The sequence below is a fragment of the Orbicella franksi genome, chromosome 12 (assembly GCF_964199315.1).
Source record: "Orbicella franksi chromosome 12, jaOrbFran1.1, whole genome shotgun sequence".
NCBI classification, from domain to species: domain Eukaryota; kingdom Metazoa; phylum Cnidaria; class Anthozoa; order Scleractinia; family Merulinidae; genus Orbicella; species Orbicella franksi.
In genome coordinates, this window is record NC_138156.1 from 25,331,417 (window position 1) to 25,349,133 (window position 17,717).

Consider the following 17,717-nt stretch of genomic DNA (forward strand, 5'->3'; position numbering starts at 1 on the left):
CTAAGCTGCGTAACTTATTGCTATTTAAAAGAGCATTACTCAACTGCTTTACACCTTCATCTGTTATTTTACTGACAGCGAGGTTTAAGCTGCTTAATTGACTATTTATAACAGCATTACTTAACTGCTTTACACCTTCATCTGTTATTTTATTGAACCCGAGGTGTAAGCTGCTTAATTGACTATTTATAACAGCATTACTTAACTGCTTTACACCTTCATCTGTTATTTCATTGACAGCGAGGTTTAAGCTGCTTAATTGACTATTTATAACAGCATTACTTAACTGCTTTACACCTTCATCTGTTATGTCATTGTTAGCGAGGTTTAAGCTGCTTAATTGACTATTTATAACAGCATTACTTAACTGCTTTACACCTTCATCTGTCATTTTATTGACAGCGAGGTTTAAGCTGCTTAATTGACAATTACTATTGTCAAACAACTTTACAATCTCTACACAACCCAACGAGCCAATGTTATTACTGGACAAATCTATGAGCGAAATTTGTTGAACGCTGTTAAGAAAATGAACCACTGCTGTACAGTCAGCAGGTGCGAGGCGACAATCACTAAAATCTACAGCATTAAAGCCAATCTTTTCTAACTTACTTTGAACAACTGAACCTGATTCATTGGTTTCGTCATAGTTAGTAGAGGAGACTATGGTTTCGTAGATACACTTCATTAATGTCACCGCTAAATCTTTTTTGCTTTCAGTCGGCCAACAGGTAACTGTGCGTCCCTCCAATGAATCGTCAACCATCAGCTCGCGTTCATCTTTCTTCTCTGTTTTCTTAGGAAGAAGGTCGGTAAATATGTCGATAGACTGCTCACCAAGTAGACCACCGACAAACTGCAACACGAGTTGCCATTCACCATTGTCGATGTGGTCAGCAACGAATCTTCTCAATTTTCTTCCTTTCATGGTTTCGGTTATGTGCTTGGCTGCGAGGAACTCTTGCATGGTGAGGTGAATGAAACAGTATTGAGCTTCGTACGTGTAGGCGTCAGTTTGACGATCTGGTAGGCGATGAAAAAGGGCGCTGCTCACTAAATGCTCGGGGACTTCCTTTTGTCCAAAGATTAGCCTTTTTTGTGTCAGCCCATCGAAAGCAAGTTTGGCTAGCGGCTTGATTTTCTTTTCCAATTCAGGAGGCAAATGTTTTGAGGCAATGTCCTCTCCACGGAGGTCTTCGTCGCGATATTGCTCATCGTGCCGGAAGAAGAAAAATTTCATGGATCTTTGATAGATTTCTGTGAGGTTTGTTGGGAGGCCAACACCAGGTAAACCCTTTTCGCTGTGGAACTTCAGAACTTGCAACAAGCATGAGCAAATTATCAGGCAGTTCACAGGAATATAGCAAAGTGAGAATATGTTCATATTCGTCTTGATGTGCTCCCATATTTTCTTTCCTGCGTCCGGAACGTCTTGCGCCGCATCTTCAGCAAAGTTCTCCACGTATTCTTCAACTTGTTCCGATGCAAAGCCAAGAATTTCAATTGTTTTGTCGAAGGGAAGATCTGTAACGTCTGCCACGGCAGTGGGCCTGGTAGTGGTCAGAACGCTTGCTCCGGGGAGGAGATTGCCTTTCACTATGTTGTAGAAGAGAGCAGAAAGAGGCATTGGCTTTTGCCAATTCTTGCAATCGGACCGCTCACTGGCGACACTTGACCTATGGCGAAACTCGTCCAAGCCGTCAAAAAAGATCAGAACTCTCTCGGGATTTGTGAGAACGTGATTCCAAACGTCATCACTCAGTGTCAGTGGATATTCTGACCTGGAGAGAAGATCATGAAGGCTGAGCGGTTTTTCCTCGGAGTTGAATTTGCGGAACTTCAGGAAAAAGGCAAACTGAAGTTCATCACTGAACGCGCTACTGGATGCCCAGTCACTGATCCATTTTGTTAAAAACAGAGTTTTTCCTATTCCGGGACGACCAACGATCAGGATTTTCTTGTTTTCGGCTTCAACAATTTCTTCTCGTGTTATTTCCTGGAATTTTTCTTGCGGCATGGGGAAAACTTTCAGTTGTTCCTCTCTATTACCGGTGATTTTATACCGCGCTCTATCTTTAATAAGACTCAACTTTGTGTAAACGTCATCTAACTTGAGATCTTTATTTCTTTTGCCTTCACCGTGCTTTCCTTGAAACAGGGCCTTGAGACCTGGGTCGTTCTCCGTGCTTTCTATGATTTTTTTCCGCTGCCTTTTGATGAATTCATCGACCGATAAAGGTTGTTCTGGTTGTTCTTGTTCAGTTTCTGTAAGTAATAATACTCTCAGTGGCACTGGACGACTAAGTTCTTGTGGCTCGTGAGGCTCTTGAGAGGGAAGATAATATTTCACAAACTCCAAATCTTCGAGAAATTTCTTTCCTCTTTTCACTCGTAGTGCCAAGATACAGATGATCTCAATCAGAATAATAAGCGCTAACACACCATTGCCGACAGTCACGGCATTCATCCAGGAGGTTTTCTTTGTTGCTTGTTGATTGTGACATTCATACATGGTGCTGTTCTGAATGTTGCTGGTTGATGACGCATTCGCTGCGTGACTGGCTGCTGCTATTAGGCAGTGAAAGTCGGAGGGAAAGTTGTCAGGATAAAGAACTTGAGTCTGTAGGACTATAAAAATAATTCCTATCGTAATTCTAGTGGCAAGTTGACAAAAATACGCCACAAACAGCTTGCGTCTTTTGGGTCTGTTCTGTCCTTCAAAATCAGGACTCTGGCGATTGACTTTCACCTCATCGACTCTTGACTTTGCCACTTGGGAGTAGATGACACATACAATGCCGATGAGAGAAAAATTACCAATCACAAATCCATATACAGGAATACCAGATTTGTTGTATTGTTTGTTGTACTGATCTGAACATTTTCCTCGGACGAGGTCCATCTTTTCAAGTTTCGCCTCACAGCGGAAACTGTCACTGTTCTCCATTTCTGCAAAGATGCCAAGCAGGATTACTCCATAAACGATCCAACAAATAACTGCTACGTAACTGATCTTGTTGAAGGTTTTAGGCGTCAGCAAGTCCTTGAGATGTTCCATTTTGTATATGAGAGTTCTCGTTCAATGGATCTGTTTGAAAGTAACATCACTGATTAGAATGAGGCGTGGAAATAGATTGAACATCGCATATTATAGCATTGTATTTAGTCACGAAACCGGTTTCACCTAATCTCTCTCTCTTTTTTCTGTGAGAAAGTGTTATTTTTAGACTGAGGCAAAACGCTCTAAGAGTGTTTTTTTGTTTTTGTTGTTTTTTATTTTAGCCATTTGAGTTTGAGCCGGTTCTTCTTGTTTAACTTTTTCGTAGTATGAAGAGATACAAACAACAATACAACCGAAGATGTTCTGGCACACTGAACTGTGCCGTAATAAGAAGACGAGCTCATCGTGAGTTTCAGTATTTATCAGAGAAAAGAGTTAATTGTGTATTAAGAAATTAAAAATTTCGGATATTTGCAGTAAAAAATCTTTGTGTTTTTAGAAAGAAAACAAGTCCAATTTTGTGGGCAAAATATAAGCTGTACACAATGTGGTGTTTAAAATCCTTATTTTTACGGTATAAATCCGAGTTGTATGTATTTAAAACTTAAAAAAACAAGTCGTACATTTTTTTTCGAAATACCAAACCTCTGGTTTTTGATATAAAAATTCAAGTTAAAAAGGAACCAATTGTCAAGAAATTAATATAAAAAGAATCACAACTACTTTTTCTGGCGCGTGGCTTTCGCTTAGCAAACAGTGCGGTAAAGAAAACAAAGCTATTTTTGAACACAGTTCTGAAGACTAAAAACCGTGATAATAATACATAACATAGAGACCGAGTCAGTTAACATCATTGACTTCATCAGCCGAATGGTGTCTCTTTGGTTGAACTGCTGTGATTTCGCAACTACTTTTAAAACACTTAAAATTAGACATACTACACCAATTTTGTACCCATTATATTGGCCTCGTCTATCATCTGTTTTGATTTTGAGATGAAGCAGTATGCGATGAAATAAAATTTATCGGCGTTAGGGTTCACTCTGGCTGATTCCTAAGAACTTAGTTATGTTGGTTTGATTTTCACTTGTGTTTTCAGTTGAACAGAGCGCCGCTTTAGTTTATACCTTACCGAGGCGAAACCTTAAAAGCTTAATTGTTACTTGCATAAAACTGCAATTGAATTTTCACCAAACGTTTGCTTTTCAAAGTAATTTTTAATCGCATTTTCTAGTGTATTATGAAAAAACTATGAATAAAAACTAAGAGTCAATCATATCATCATGTTAAACTTTCGACATCAATTCCTAGCGTGTAATAGAATGTCGTGGAGTGAGACGCCGTTATAGAGACCATCGCGTGGCTTGAAACTGATAATGACCAATTGAGTAGGTTAAAGTTTCACGGTTTTAATGGCTTGGCGCTGAATGCGCTTGGCCAAATCAACATGGCAAATAAACAGCCAAGCACGGAACGGTTTAGACCTGTTACAGCAGCTATTAATTTGAACCATTCTACTAACTACTTGAAAAAGCGGACAATAGAACAGCTGCCAGTTATATTGTTACTCCCGCTGATTAGCCTCTCTTTGGGCGGGTTACTCAATCTTTCCTTTCCAAAGAAGGTCTGTGCAGTAGGCTACACAGCTATCGGAATCATTTAGCTTTCTTTTAATAAAATTCCTGCACATCTAGCAGTTGTCATATGATTTAAATAGACAGGATCTTAAGTTCTATAGTTCCGCCTCAGTAATATATAGAATATCATTTACATAAAACTGTAATTCAAATGAGTTCTTAACCAATTGCTTATGCCTTAGTGCCAAAGTACGTAGTTTTTGCAGCAGAGATTTTCGCCCTTATTAGTCACTTATGCTCCCAGTTAAAGAATCAGTGCGTAGTTAGTTACGCTCATTATGTTACTCCATTAAATTAGGCAAAGTTTTCGCAAAATGGAATCAAGATAGCGACTAGGAAAGAGAATGATCTTTATACAATAGTTTCTTTTCTGGTCAAAGATGTTATTTGTACTGAGTCTATTGAATTCGATGAGTAACGAAGATTACAGTCGATGATTGGTAGTCAGTAAAGGAGAAACTAGTTACCACAATCGGTCAACACTAAATCTCTGAGTTTTTTTGTCTTCCAGCAAATCCTCTGAGAGTAGTACTCAAAAGCTGAACGATTAACATATCAGGAGCTATTGGTTACTGATCATTTTGCTCTACTCTAGAAATGTATCCTTAAAACGTCTAAGAGCTACAATTGTAGGAACGTGATCGATAAAACTCACAACAGCTTCCAAAGGTTTGCAGAAGATTTGTGCTTATAGCGATGGGTAATCACAGGCAATGTGGTATCACAAGAATGCAAAATAAAAGAGAAAACAACTGATGTTGCTAATATGCCAATGTTTGGAAGTGATAACGAAAAATTTCTTGACGGAACAAACATGTTTGATGGTCCAAATATTGTCAGACAGCAACGCTTTTAAAGCACCTAAACCGCGCTACACCTAAATTCTTTAAACTAGCCCCGAACGTTTCAAAATAGAACAAACCTACATTTACAGATGTCAAAGGAAGAAAAACAGCAGCAATAAACTGTGTGATTCACAACAGAGGAAAAGTGACTAAAAGATGAAGGGACAGCTTGAGGCGAGGGGTGTATATGAGTGGGTGATGTCAGTTAAAGAATGTCTGTTATTTCCTATCTCCTTCACGTGGCAATAAGAAGTTTCTCGAAAGTTCTCAAAGAAAGCCGCAATTAAACAGGAACAAGTTGTCTCTCAGTCAAGAATTAAATCGACATATCGTAAGTACTGTTTTTACTGGGGCGTAGCTCTTACTCGGAAAACATCACGGAGAAACGAAGGAAAAACTATTTACGACTACAGCAACAAGAAAGGGTGAGTGTCTTTCGTGCAATCTGACGAAACTTCTTTGATACGCGAATGATTTTTTTTTCGATAGTTTTGGTTACTGAGATAATAAAGAAACACGAACCTGCATCTGAAGATATCAAAGACAGCAGCAATACACTGGTAAATTCACAACGAGACAGGAATATTCAAGAGCTTGAAGACTGAAGATGCAAGCAACGTCTGTACCGAAGGGCGGATGACTTCTTCTTATAAAGTACGGTTTGTTTAACCTCAGAGCAAGCCTAAAATAATCAGAAAGCAGTTGTCAAGAATTAAATTGACATTTAGACAGTTTATTTTTGGGGGCGCGGCTCTTGTGCGGCAAACATCACGGAGAAACAAAGCAAAGCTATTTAATTACACCACAACCCTGAGGACTTTAGACCATAATACATAGACATAGCAACATCTGACAAAGCTTCCTTGATACGGGGATGTTGCTTTTCAGTAGTTTTGGCTACTGTGATTTTGAACCAGAACACAGGGAAAAAATACTTAAATGTACGATAGTAAAACGTTCAAGAAATACAAAGATAGTAAATTGGACAGGAAATTACACTTTCCTTCTCTAAAATTATTTTAAAACTGTGTAACTTGCTGACGGTTAAATTAGGCATGCCAAAACAAATGGAGCAGTATGTTTTCCAACAAAATTTTCTTGAGTTCAACTTCACTTAGGCTAATTTCCAACAACTCTGTCAGTGAGCGTCTTTGCGGGTACTTCTGTCAAAGGCGAAGTCGCGACGATCTTACTGATTAGAGATTAAAGAGAGGTTTTTCACATAAAGCATCCACCAGTGTTCCGTCAGAGCCAAAAGTTTTGAATACATAGAAATTATCATTCGTCTGACCCACATTCAAAGATCAGAGAAAATCAAACAAAGAAATACCTTGAAACAAAGAATTAAGCTGAAGGCGCATCTTAATATATTTCCACAACATAGGTGTCTCACTATTAGTGTTTTACTGTGTAGTTTGATGATGATGATGACGATGATGGCAATGTTGGTTTTCAATGGCAAAAAGTGAAAATATGCTTTTCAAATACTAACAACGTTATTGACGCAAATCAATTTTGAATAAAGGTGTCAATTCCTTGCATGTAATGGAATGCCAAGGAGTGAGACGCTGTTATAGATACCATCGCGTTGTTTTAAACTGATAGTGAACAATAGCAAAGGTTAAAGGCGAACGGTTTTAATCGATTGTCGTAGAATGGGCTTGGCAGGATCAACATGCCAAATAAACAGCCAGGCACGAAACGGTTTAGAACTGATACAGCTATTAATTTGAGCCATTCTACCCGGCACTACTTAAAACAAGAAAGACGTTTAATTGTCCATATATTCTCAAACAGCAACGCTTTTGAAGCACTAAAACGCTACACTTAAACTCTCCAGATTAGCTCTTTCTTAAAAAAAAAAAGAAGTAGCCTACATTAAGAGATTTCAAAGAAAGGAAAAGTGCAGCAATGCACTGGGAAATTCACAAGAGAGGAAGGAATAGTAAAAGATGAAGGGACAGCTTGAGGCGAAGGGTCTATATGGGCGGATGGACGAATCTTCTTTGCTACTCGGATGATTTGTTTTTCGATAGTTTTGATTACTGAGATTTGGCGGCGGAATACTTCAAAAAAACAAAAAGTTTAACTACACCCCTCCAGAAATACGAAAATAAGTAGGCCAGCAATAACACATTCCTTCTTTAAAATAATTAAGAGTTGCATCAAACTCTGATGGGGAAAATGACGTCTTTGGAGAAAGGTTTCAAAAGAATCTTAGTGATAGCTTAAAAAGGTAGGCATGAAAATGATCTAATTCACTTTTCGAGCGGTGATTCTGATATGTCACTTGCCTCTTTTTAGCAGCTAGTACGAGTTTACAAGTTCAAAAACACACATCCCTCTTCAAGCGTTAGCTAGAAAGAAAATTAATAAATAAATGCTGATAATCCAATGTTTCAACATCACTGACTTCATCGGATAGTATTTTTCCAGTTGAATTGCCATGATTTCGCAACTTTGTAAGCGACAGTTAAAATAAGCCAGGGACACTCTGTTATATGTTTTGGTTTAAAAAGGGAGCAGTATCCTATTAAAACAAATTATTGACTTTAACTATTCTCAAGAATTTTGCGTCTACATGAACAGCTTTCTTCAGTTTATGTCTTTCCGAGCCTTAAGTCCAAGTGTTAATTACGTGAAACTAAATTATATTTGCTCAAAACTAAACTTTCTGGCGAATTTTTAATCACATTTTCCAGTCTTTATCAGTTGCTGATGAATACTGTGAAGCCAAGACCAATCGACGTACTGTAGTTTCGCAGTAGTTTCCGCCCAAACCGAAATTAGCGGAGTGCTATCGTTCGACTTGAATCGTTGAGATGATGAAATTATGTCATCAAGTTCCGACTAGTTGGGAACTGAAAAGAAGGAATTTTATGTAATAGCTTGTTCTCTGGCCAAACATGTTGGTTACACTGATTTTGATGCGAAGTTACAAGATAAGTGGTAAAGAAGAAACTGATTACGAACAAATGACAATTTGTTGGTGAATTAGTCTACCTTCATGTTCACAGTTGTCAGGATAGTGAACACGGAATACAGAAATCGCTTTGACAAATCAAGAGCTACTTGTTACCGTTTTAATGTTGCTCAACTCTGAAAAAAATATATTCTGAAAACATCTAAAGGCGTCAGATGGTTTTGGAACTCGGTTCTTATTAGAATTCAAACAAGATCAATAAAGCTTACAACAGCGAGAGTCCTAGATAAAAGAACAAAATATGTTCGCAAGTGAATGAAGCGATAACGGGAAAACGTCTAAATTAAATATTAGGAAATATTCCAAAACAGCACTATAATACGCTATACAAACTCTATCCAGATTAGCATTAAACGTTCAGTTTAAAATACAAAAACACAAACCTGCATCCAGAGATATCAAAGACAGCAGCAATTCACTGGTAAATTCACAACGAGACAGGAATATTCAAGTGCTTGAAGACTGAAGATACAAGGAACGTCTGTACCGAAAGGCGGATGACTTCTTCTTATCAAGAACGGTCTGTTTAACCTTAGAGCAAGCCTAAAATAATTAGAAGGCAGTTGTCAAGAATTAAATTGACATTTAGACAGTATCTTATTTTGGGGGGCGCGGCTCTTGTGCGGCAAACATCAGGAAGAAACAAAGCAAAGTTTGTAATTACACCACAACCCTGAGGACTTTAGACCATAATACATAGACATGGTAGCATCTGACATAGCTTTTTTGATACCAGGGATGTTGCTTTTCGATAGTTTTGGCTACTGAGATTTTGAACCAGAACACATGGAAAAAATACTCAAATGTACCATAGTAAAACGCTCAAGAAATTTAAAGATAGTAAATTTGACAGGCAATTACACTTTCCTTCTCTAAAATCGTTATTTTACAACTGTGTAACTTGGTGACGGTTAAATTAGACATGCCAAACAAATGGAGCAATATGTTTTCCAACAAAATTTTCTTGAGTTCAACTTCACTTTGGCTAATTTCCAAGAGCTCTGTCAGTGAGTGTCTCTGCAGGTGCTTCTGTCAAAGGCGAATTCGCGACGATCTTATATTAGAGATTAAAGAGAGGTTTTTCACATAAAGCATCCACCAGTGTTCCGTCAGAGCCAAAAGTTTTGAATATATAGAAATTATCATTCGTCTGACCCACATTCAAAGATCAGAGAAAATCAAGGAAAGAAATACCTTGAAACAAAGAATTAAGCTGAAGGCGCATCTTAATATATATATTTCCACAACATAGGTGTCTCACTATTAGTGTTTCACTATGTAGTTTGATGATGATGATGACGATGATGACAATGTTGGTTTTCAAAGGCAAAAAGTGAAAATATGCTTTTCAAATACTAACAGCGTTATTGACGCAAATAAATTCTAGATAAAGTTGTCAATTCCTTGCATGTAATGGAATGCCAAGGAGTGAGACGCTGTTATAGATACCATCGCGTTGTTTTACACTGATAGTGAACAATTGCGAAGGTCAAAGGTGCACAGTTTCAATGGCTTGGCGCTGAATAAGCTTGGCAGGATCAACATGCCAAATAAACAGCCAAGCACGAAATGGTTTAGAACTGATACAGCTATTAATTTGAACCATTCTACCAACTAAAACAAAAAAAAAAAGTAGTCTGTACTCAGAGATTTCAAAGAAAGGAAAAGAGCAGCAATACACTGGGAAATTCACAAGAGAGGAAGGAAGAGTAAAAGAAGAAGGAAAAGCTTGACCCGATGCTTGAGACAAAGGGTCTATATGGGCGGATGCGGTCAGTTAAATAACGTCCGTTATTTCCTGTCTCCTTGGCAATAAGAACTGAGTTTCTGGAACGTTCTCAAAGAAAGCCGCAATCAAACAGGAACAAGTTGTTTAAAATTAAATTGCCACATCGTAAGTATGTTTATTTTTTTTGCAATCTGACGAAACTTCTTTGATACTCGGATGATTTGTTTTTCGATAGTTTTGGTTATTAACATTCGGCGGCGGAATACTTGAAAAACAAAAAAAAAGTTAAATACATTGTACTACACCCCTCCAGAAATACGAAGATAAGTAGGCCGGGAATAACACATTCCGTCTGTAAAATAATTAAGAGTTGCATCAAACTCTGATGGGGAAAATGACGTCTTTGCAGAAAGGTTTCAAAAGAATCTTAGTGATTGTTTGAAAAGGCAGGCATGAAAAATATCTAATTCAATTTCTGAGTGGTGATTCTGACATGTCACTTGTCTCTTTTTAGCAGCTAGTACGAGTTTACAAGTTCAAAAACACACATCCCTCTTCAAGCGTTAGCTAGAAAGAAAATAAATAAATAAACAAATGCTGATAATCCACTGTTTCAACATCACTGACTTCATCGGATAGTGTTTCTCCAGTTCAACTGCCATGATTCCGCAACTTTGTAAGCGACAGTTAAAATAACTCATGGACACTCTGTAATCTATTTTGGTTTAAAAAGGGAGCAGTATCCTATTAAAAAAGATTATTGACCTCAACTATTCTCAAGAATTTTGCGTCTACATGAAGAGCTTCTTTCAGTTTATGTCTTTCCAAGCCTTAGGTCCAACTGTTAATTACGCGAAACTGAATTATATTTTCTCAAAACGTTAAACTTTCTGACATTTTCTCACATTTTCCAGTCTTTATCAATTGTTCATGAATACTGTGAAGCCAAGAACATTCGACGTACTGTAGTTTCGCAGTAGTTTCCGCCCATACTTGAAATTAGAGAGCTATCGTTCGACTTGAATCAAATCAGGGATGTAGTCGAGATAATGAAATCATGTCATCAAGTTCCGACTAGGTGGGAACTGAAAAGAATGAATTTTATGTAATAGCTTGTTCTCTGGCCAAAGATGTTGGTTACACTGATTTTGATGCGAAGCAACAAGATTAGTGGTAAAGAAGGAACTGATTACGAACAAATGACAATCGCTTTTTGAATTGGTCTGCCTTCATGTACACAGTTGCCCGGATAGTGAACACGGAATATAGAAGTCGCAATGACATATCAAGAGCTAATTGTTACTTTTAATGTTGCTCCACTCTGAAAAAAATATATTCTGAAAACATCTAAAAGCGTCAGATGGTTTTGGAACTTGGTTCTTATCAGAATTCAAACGAGATCAATAAAGCTTACAACAGCAAGAGTCCTAGATAAAAGAACAAAATATGTTCGCAAGCGAATGAAGCGATAACGGAAAACGTCTAAATTAAATATTAGGAAATATTCCAAAACAGCACTTATACGCTATACTTAAACTCTATCCAGATTAGCATTAAACGTTCAGTTTAAAATACAAAAACGCAAACCTGTCAACGACAGCAGCAATACACTGGTAAATTCACAACGAGACAGGAATATTCAAGTGCTTGAAGACTGAAGATAAGAGGAGCGTCTGTGCCGAAGGGCGGATGACTTCTTCTAATAAAGAACGGTCTGTTTAACCTCAGAGCAAGCCTAAAATAATCAGAAAGAAGTTGTCAAGAATTAAATTGACATTTAGATAGTATTTCATTTTTGGGGGCGCGGCGCCTCTCCGGCAAACATCACGGAGTAACAAAGCAAAGCTACCTTTTAAAAAATTAAATCACAGCCCTGAGGACTTTAGACCATAATAATTATAAATAGCAACAAGAGCGATTTAGTGACTTCATGTCATCTGACAAAGCTTTTTTGATACGGGGATGGTGTTTTACAATAGTTTTGGCTACTAAGATTTTGAACTACAACAGATGGAAAAAACACCTAAATATACAATAATAACACCCTCAAGAAATACAAAGACGAATGCTCGGGTAATTGTACATTCCTTCTCTAAAACTATTTCGCAACTCAGTGTGTAAGAAGTTAGCAGATCAACTACATGGTAGAAATATATTACGATGCGCATTCAGCTTAATTCTTTGTTTTAAGGCATTTTTATGTTTAATTTCTTCTAGTCTTCGAATGTGGCTTCGAAGCTGAGCTCAATAAATTTTGTTCAAAAAACACTGCTCCATCTTAAACCAAAAACAGATGATAAAAGAGTCTTATGCGTACAAACTTTGTTTGGTATGTCTAATTAAAGATCATGATAATTACAATGTAGGTTTGGGTGACAAAAAGTAAAAATATGCTTTTCAAATATTAACAACGCTATCGACGCAAAACGATTCTTGATAAAGGTATCAATTCCTTGCATGTAATGGAATGTCTAGGAGTCAGACGCTGTTATAGATCAGTGCTACCGCGTGTGTTGAAACTGATAGTCAACAATTGTCAAGGTTAAAAGGTGCACGCTTTGAGACGCTTTTAATTAATGGCTTGTCGCTGAATGTGCTTAGGAGGATCAACGTGCCAAAAAGTCACGCACGAAACGGTTTAGAACTGATACAGCTATTAATTTGAACCATTCTACCAACTACTGAAAAAAGCCCGTGGAAAAACGACTGCCAGTTATATTGTTACTCCCGCATTAGCCTCTCTTTGGTTGGGACACTCAATCTTTCCGGTGTGGTAAACAAAATAGTTGGACAATTCAGCATCAGTAAGAAATCAGTATAATTTTATTTCACAGAACTATGATTCGTGATATGTTTAGCTTTCCAGATACTTTTAAACACAATTTTCCAGTACTTTATCAATTGCTTATGACTTAGAACCAAAATCCAAATTGATTTTGAACCCAAGCGCTTGGTTTTGCAGTGGTTTCCGCCCTAACCAGTCGGTTATGCTCAGTTGAAGAATCGAGCAGCATTCATTTACACTTACCACATACTACTTGCAAATCAGGCAAAGTTTTCATGAGTTGTCTAAATGATGGAAGTCATGCTAGTAGCTGAGAAAAAGAATTGATCTTTATACAATAGTTCCTTCTCTGGTCAAAGAGGCTGGCTGCACTGTACTGAATTCGATGAGTAACAAAACATAATTAACTATTGACGATTGGTGATGTAGAAGAAACTGATTACTAACTCTGTAACCAGGAAAACTATTTGCAAGTTTTATCTCATGTCTGCAAAAAGCCCCGGCCCCTGAATGCGTAATAAAAATGCCCCTACATCACATATTGATTACTGTTCATTTTGCCTGTCTCTAAAGAATATATTGCGAAAACTTCTACAAGCTGGAGATGGTTTTCAGTTAAACTCGGTTCTTACCAGGATTCAATAGTGATCAATAAAACTTGCAACAGCTTCCTTGGTTTCGGATAATTTCATATAAGAGTTGCCTTTATAGCGATAGCCAAACATAGGCAATGTGATAACACAAGAATGCTTGATAAAAGAGCTAACCGTACGAATGTTGCCAATATATGTGCTAGCTGTTTCCAAGCGATGAACTCCTCGAGGCAACCGTGAAAAAGGTTCATATCGTTCATACATATCGCTTAGCCAATGTCACGGTAAAACAAACCAAAGCTATTTAAACCAAACTGTGATGAAGAAAATAAGTTGATTGGAGAAAGTCTCAACAGAAAATCTGAATTAGAACTTGGAAGACAGCTTCAAATTTATCAGACATGGAAATGATTGAGTTGACGCTTCAATACTGATATCTCTTCAAGTTTTAGCGCGAGTTTACGTACAAGTTTGAAAAGATGTCCTTCTTGAGGCGTAAGCTGGAAAGAAACTTAATCTCTACAAGCCAATGTTTTAACTACATCAGACAGTGTTTCTTTAGTTCAACTGCTGCTATGATGTCGCAACTTTGTGTAAAGTGGGAGTTTTAAAACGTTTCTCGTGTTAAACCAGTTTTCCACATTAGATCAGTTGGGCACGTTCTCTGTGAACGTTTAACCTTCTCTCTAATTTTAATCACATTTTTCTAGTCTTTATCAATTGCCTATGAACGCAAACCAAGAATCAATCATAATCATGTTCAACATTCGACATACGTCGTTTTGCGGTAGTTTTCGCCATCCCCAAGAAATAGTCAGATTACCCCTTCACGTTTCTATCACTGGATGCGACTCGAATCCAATCACGGAAAGTTGTTGCAGAGATGAAATCATGCTATCAGGTTCACTTGGGAGAACAAAAGAATGAATTCAGTGTAATAGCTTGTTCTCAGGCAAAAGATGTTGTTTACACTGATTTTGATGCGTAGGAGAAACTGATTGCGAACAAATGACAAACTGTTTGTGAATTGGTCTGCCTTCATGTACACAGTTGCTCGGAGAGTGAACACGGAATACAGATGTCGCTGTCGCTATGACATATCAAGAACTACTTGTTACTTTTAATGGTGCTCCACTCTGAAAGATATATTCTGAACACTTTTAAAAGCGTGAGATGGTTTTGGAACTCGGTTCTTATCAGAATTCAAACAAGATTAATAAAGGCAAGAGTCCTAGATAAAAGAACAAAATATGTTCCCAAGAGATACAGACAAACTCGTGGTTTGATGATCCAAATATTCCAAAACAGCACTAATACGCTATACTTAAACTCTATCCAGATTAGCACTAAACGTTCAGTTTCAAATACAAAAACAAAAACCTGCATCCACAGATATCAAAGACAGCAGCGATACACTGGTAAATTCACAGCGAGACAGGAATATTCAAGTGCTTGAAGACTGAAGATAAGAGGAGCGTCTGTACCGAAGGGCGGATGACTTCGTCTAATAAAGAACGGTCTGTTTAACCTCAGAGCAAGCCTAAAATAATCAGAAAGAAGTTGTCAAGAATTAAATGACATTTAGACAGTATCTCATTTTGGGGGCGTGGATCTTGAACGGAAACCATCACAGAACAACCAAGTTAAGCAGCCATGAGGACTTTAGACCATAATAAATGTACACAGCAACAAGAGTGAGTTAGTGACTTCATTTGATCTGACTAGGCGTTTTTATACGGGAATGCTGTTGTTCAACAGTTTCGGCTACTGAGATTTTGAACCGGAACAGATGGAAAAAATACTCAAATATACAATAAAACTCCCCTCTGGACAGGCAATTCAACATTCCTTCTCTAAAATGATTTTACAACTGTGTATTAACTAGGTAATGGTTTAATTAGACGCGCTAAAACAAAGTTTGTACGCCTTAGATTGGTCTATCATCTCTTTATGGTTTAAGATGGAGCAGTATGTTTTCGAATTAAATTTTTTGAGGCTAACTTCACTTTGGCCAATTTCCAATTTATGGGTATTTCCGTCGAAGGCGAAGTCGGGACATATATTGCATATATTGCATATATTAGAGATTAAAGAGAGGTTTTTCAGATAAAGTATCGACCAGTGTTCTGTCAAAGCTAAAACTTTTGGATATATAGAAATTATCATTCGTCTGACTTATATTCAAAGATCAGAGAAAATCAAACAAAGAAATACCTTGAAACAAAGAATTAAGCTGAAGGCGCATCGTAATATATTTCTACCATGTAGTTGATGATCATGATAATTACAATGCAGGTTTTGATGACAAAAAGTAAAAATATGCTTTTCAAATACTAACAACGCTATCGACGCAAAACAATTCTTGATAAAGGTGTCAATTCCTTGCATGTAATGGAATGTCGTGGAGTCAGACGCTGTCATAGATCAGTGCCATCGCGTGGCTTAAAACTGATAGTCAACAATTGCGAAGGTTAAAGGTGCGCGTTTTTAATGGTTTGGCGCTGAATCCACTTGACGGGATCAACATGCCTAATAAACAGTCAAGCACGAAACGGTTTAGAACTGATACAGCTATCAAATTGAACCATTCTACCAACTACTTGAGAAAGCAAAGAAAAACGACTGCCAGTTATATTGTTACTCCCGCTGATGAGCCTCTCTTTGGGCAGGTTACTCAATCGCTTTCCTTTCCAAAGAAGGCCTGAGCAGCAGGCTCCACAGCGATAGGAATCATTTAACTTTGTTTTCATCAATTATAACTCATTTACCAGTTGTTCTATGAAATGGGTAATTCAGCCGGTGTGGTAAACAAAATATTAAATTGGACAATTCAACATCGGTAATAAATATACTGTCATTTTACAGAATTGTGATTCGTGTCTTGGTTAGCTTTCCAGGTTCTTTTAAAGACAATTTCCCAGTACTTTAACAATTGCTCATGACTTAGAACTAAGATTGACATTGATTTTGAACCCAGGCGCTTGGTTTTGCAGTGATTTCCGCCCTTAGCAGTCGCTTCTGCTCAGTTGAAGAATCAGCAGCATTCATTTACACTCATCACATACAACCCGCAATTAAAATCAGGCAAAGTTTTCATGAGTTTTCTCAATGATGGAAGTCATGCTAGTCAGCTGAGAAAAAGAACTGATCTTAATGTACAATAGAGAAAACATAGATCACAAGCTTACAACAGCTTCCTTTCTCTCGTAGAAGAGTTGTGTTTATAGCGATAGCCAAACACAGCCAATGTCATAACACAAGAATGCTTGATAAAAGAGCTAACCGAACGAGTATTGCCTGTAAGATAATGTTGCCGAGGGGTTATTGGGAAACTTCTCGAGGCAATAAACACGTTTTATCGTTTAGATAATTTCTGCTTACCTAACGTCACGGTGAAACAAAGCAAATCTATTAAAACCACATTCTCAACTGAGGATTCAGTATAAACCATGATAATAACAGTGACGGATCTAAGGGAAGGGTCCGGGGCCCCGGGCCCCCTATGTTTATGTGTAAAAAGCAAATCGCAGAAGGAAGAAAAGCCGGCAAGGCAAGCAGTCCCTTGCCCCCTTAGCTTAAGGTCTGGATCCGCCATTGAATAGTACATAACAACAAGGACGAGGTATTGACTTCATGCATGCTATCTGACAAAATTTTTTGAGAAGCAGATCTTGTTTCTCAATAGTTTTGGCTGCCGAGATTTGGGACGGGAACACATGGAAATAATAGTTAATGAGCCACGCTAGAAAGGCAAAAGTAAATGAACAGAACGGAAGATAGTTTCAAAATTTATCAGACATGAAAATGGATGGAGTTGAAGCTTAAATACTGATTATCTCTTTTTAGCAGCTAGCGGTAGTTTACAAGTTTGAAAACATATGTCCTTCTACAAGCGTAAGCTGGAAAAGAAACCTAAGAAATATATTTTCGCAAGCTAATGTTTTAACATTATTGACTTCATCAGACAGTGTTTCTTTAGTTCAACCGCTGCTATTCGTGTAAAGTGGCAGTTTTCAAACATTTCTCGTGCTAAACCAAGGTCAGTTGGGCGTGTTCTCTGTTTGGTTTTAAATGGAGCAGTATAAAATTCTTGAGCTCGACTTCACTTTGGCTGATACTCGACAACTCTGTTGTCCCTTTTTGT

At 37.7% G+C, this 17,717-nt stretch overlaps 1 protein-coding gene across 3 annotated transcripts in view; it reads right to left on the reverse strand.

Annotated features, from left to right (window-relative positions):
• Nucleotides 1–17,717, reverse strand: part of LOC145464280 (uncharacterized) — a 212,611-nt gene that overhangs the window by 110,494 nt on the left and 84,400 nt on the right. The window contains exons 3-5 of one of the 3 annotated variants that reach the window (XM_081448116.1): nt 14,954–15,113; nt 11,783–11,930; nt 6,006–6,165 (exon numbers count right to left, since the gene is read on the reverse strand). The gene's annotated coding sequence lies outside the window, so the exon portion shown is untranslated. Of the gene's footprint in view, nt 1–6,005; nt 6,166–8,849; nt 9,288–11,782; nt 11,931–14,953; nt 15,114–17,717 lie in introns of all 3 variants that reach the window. The other 2 variants (XM_081448117.1, XM_081448118.1) reach the window with 2 other exon arrangements.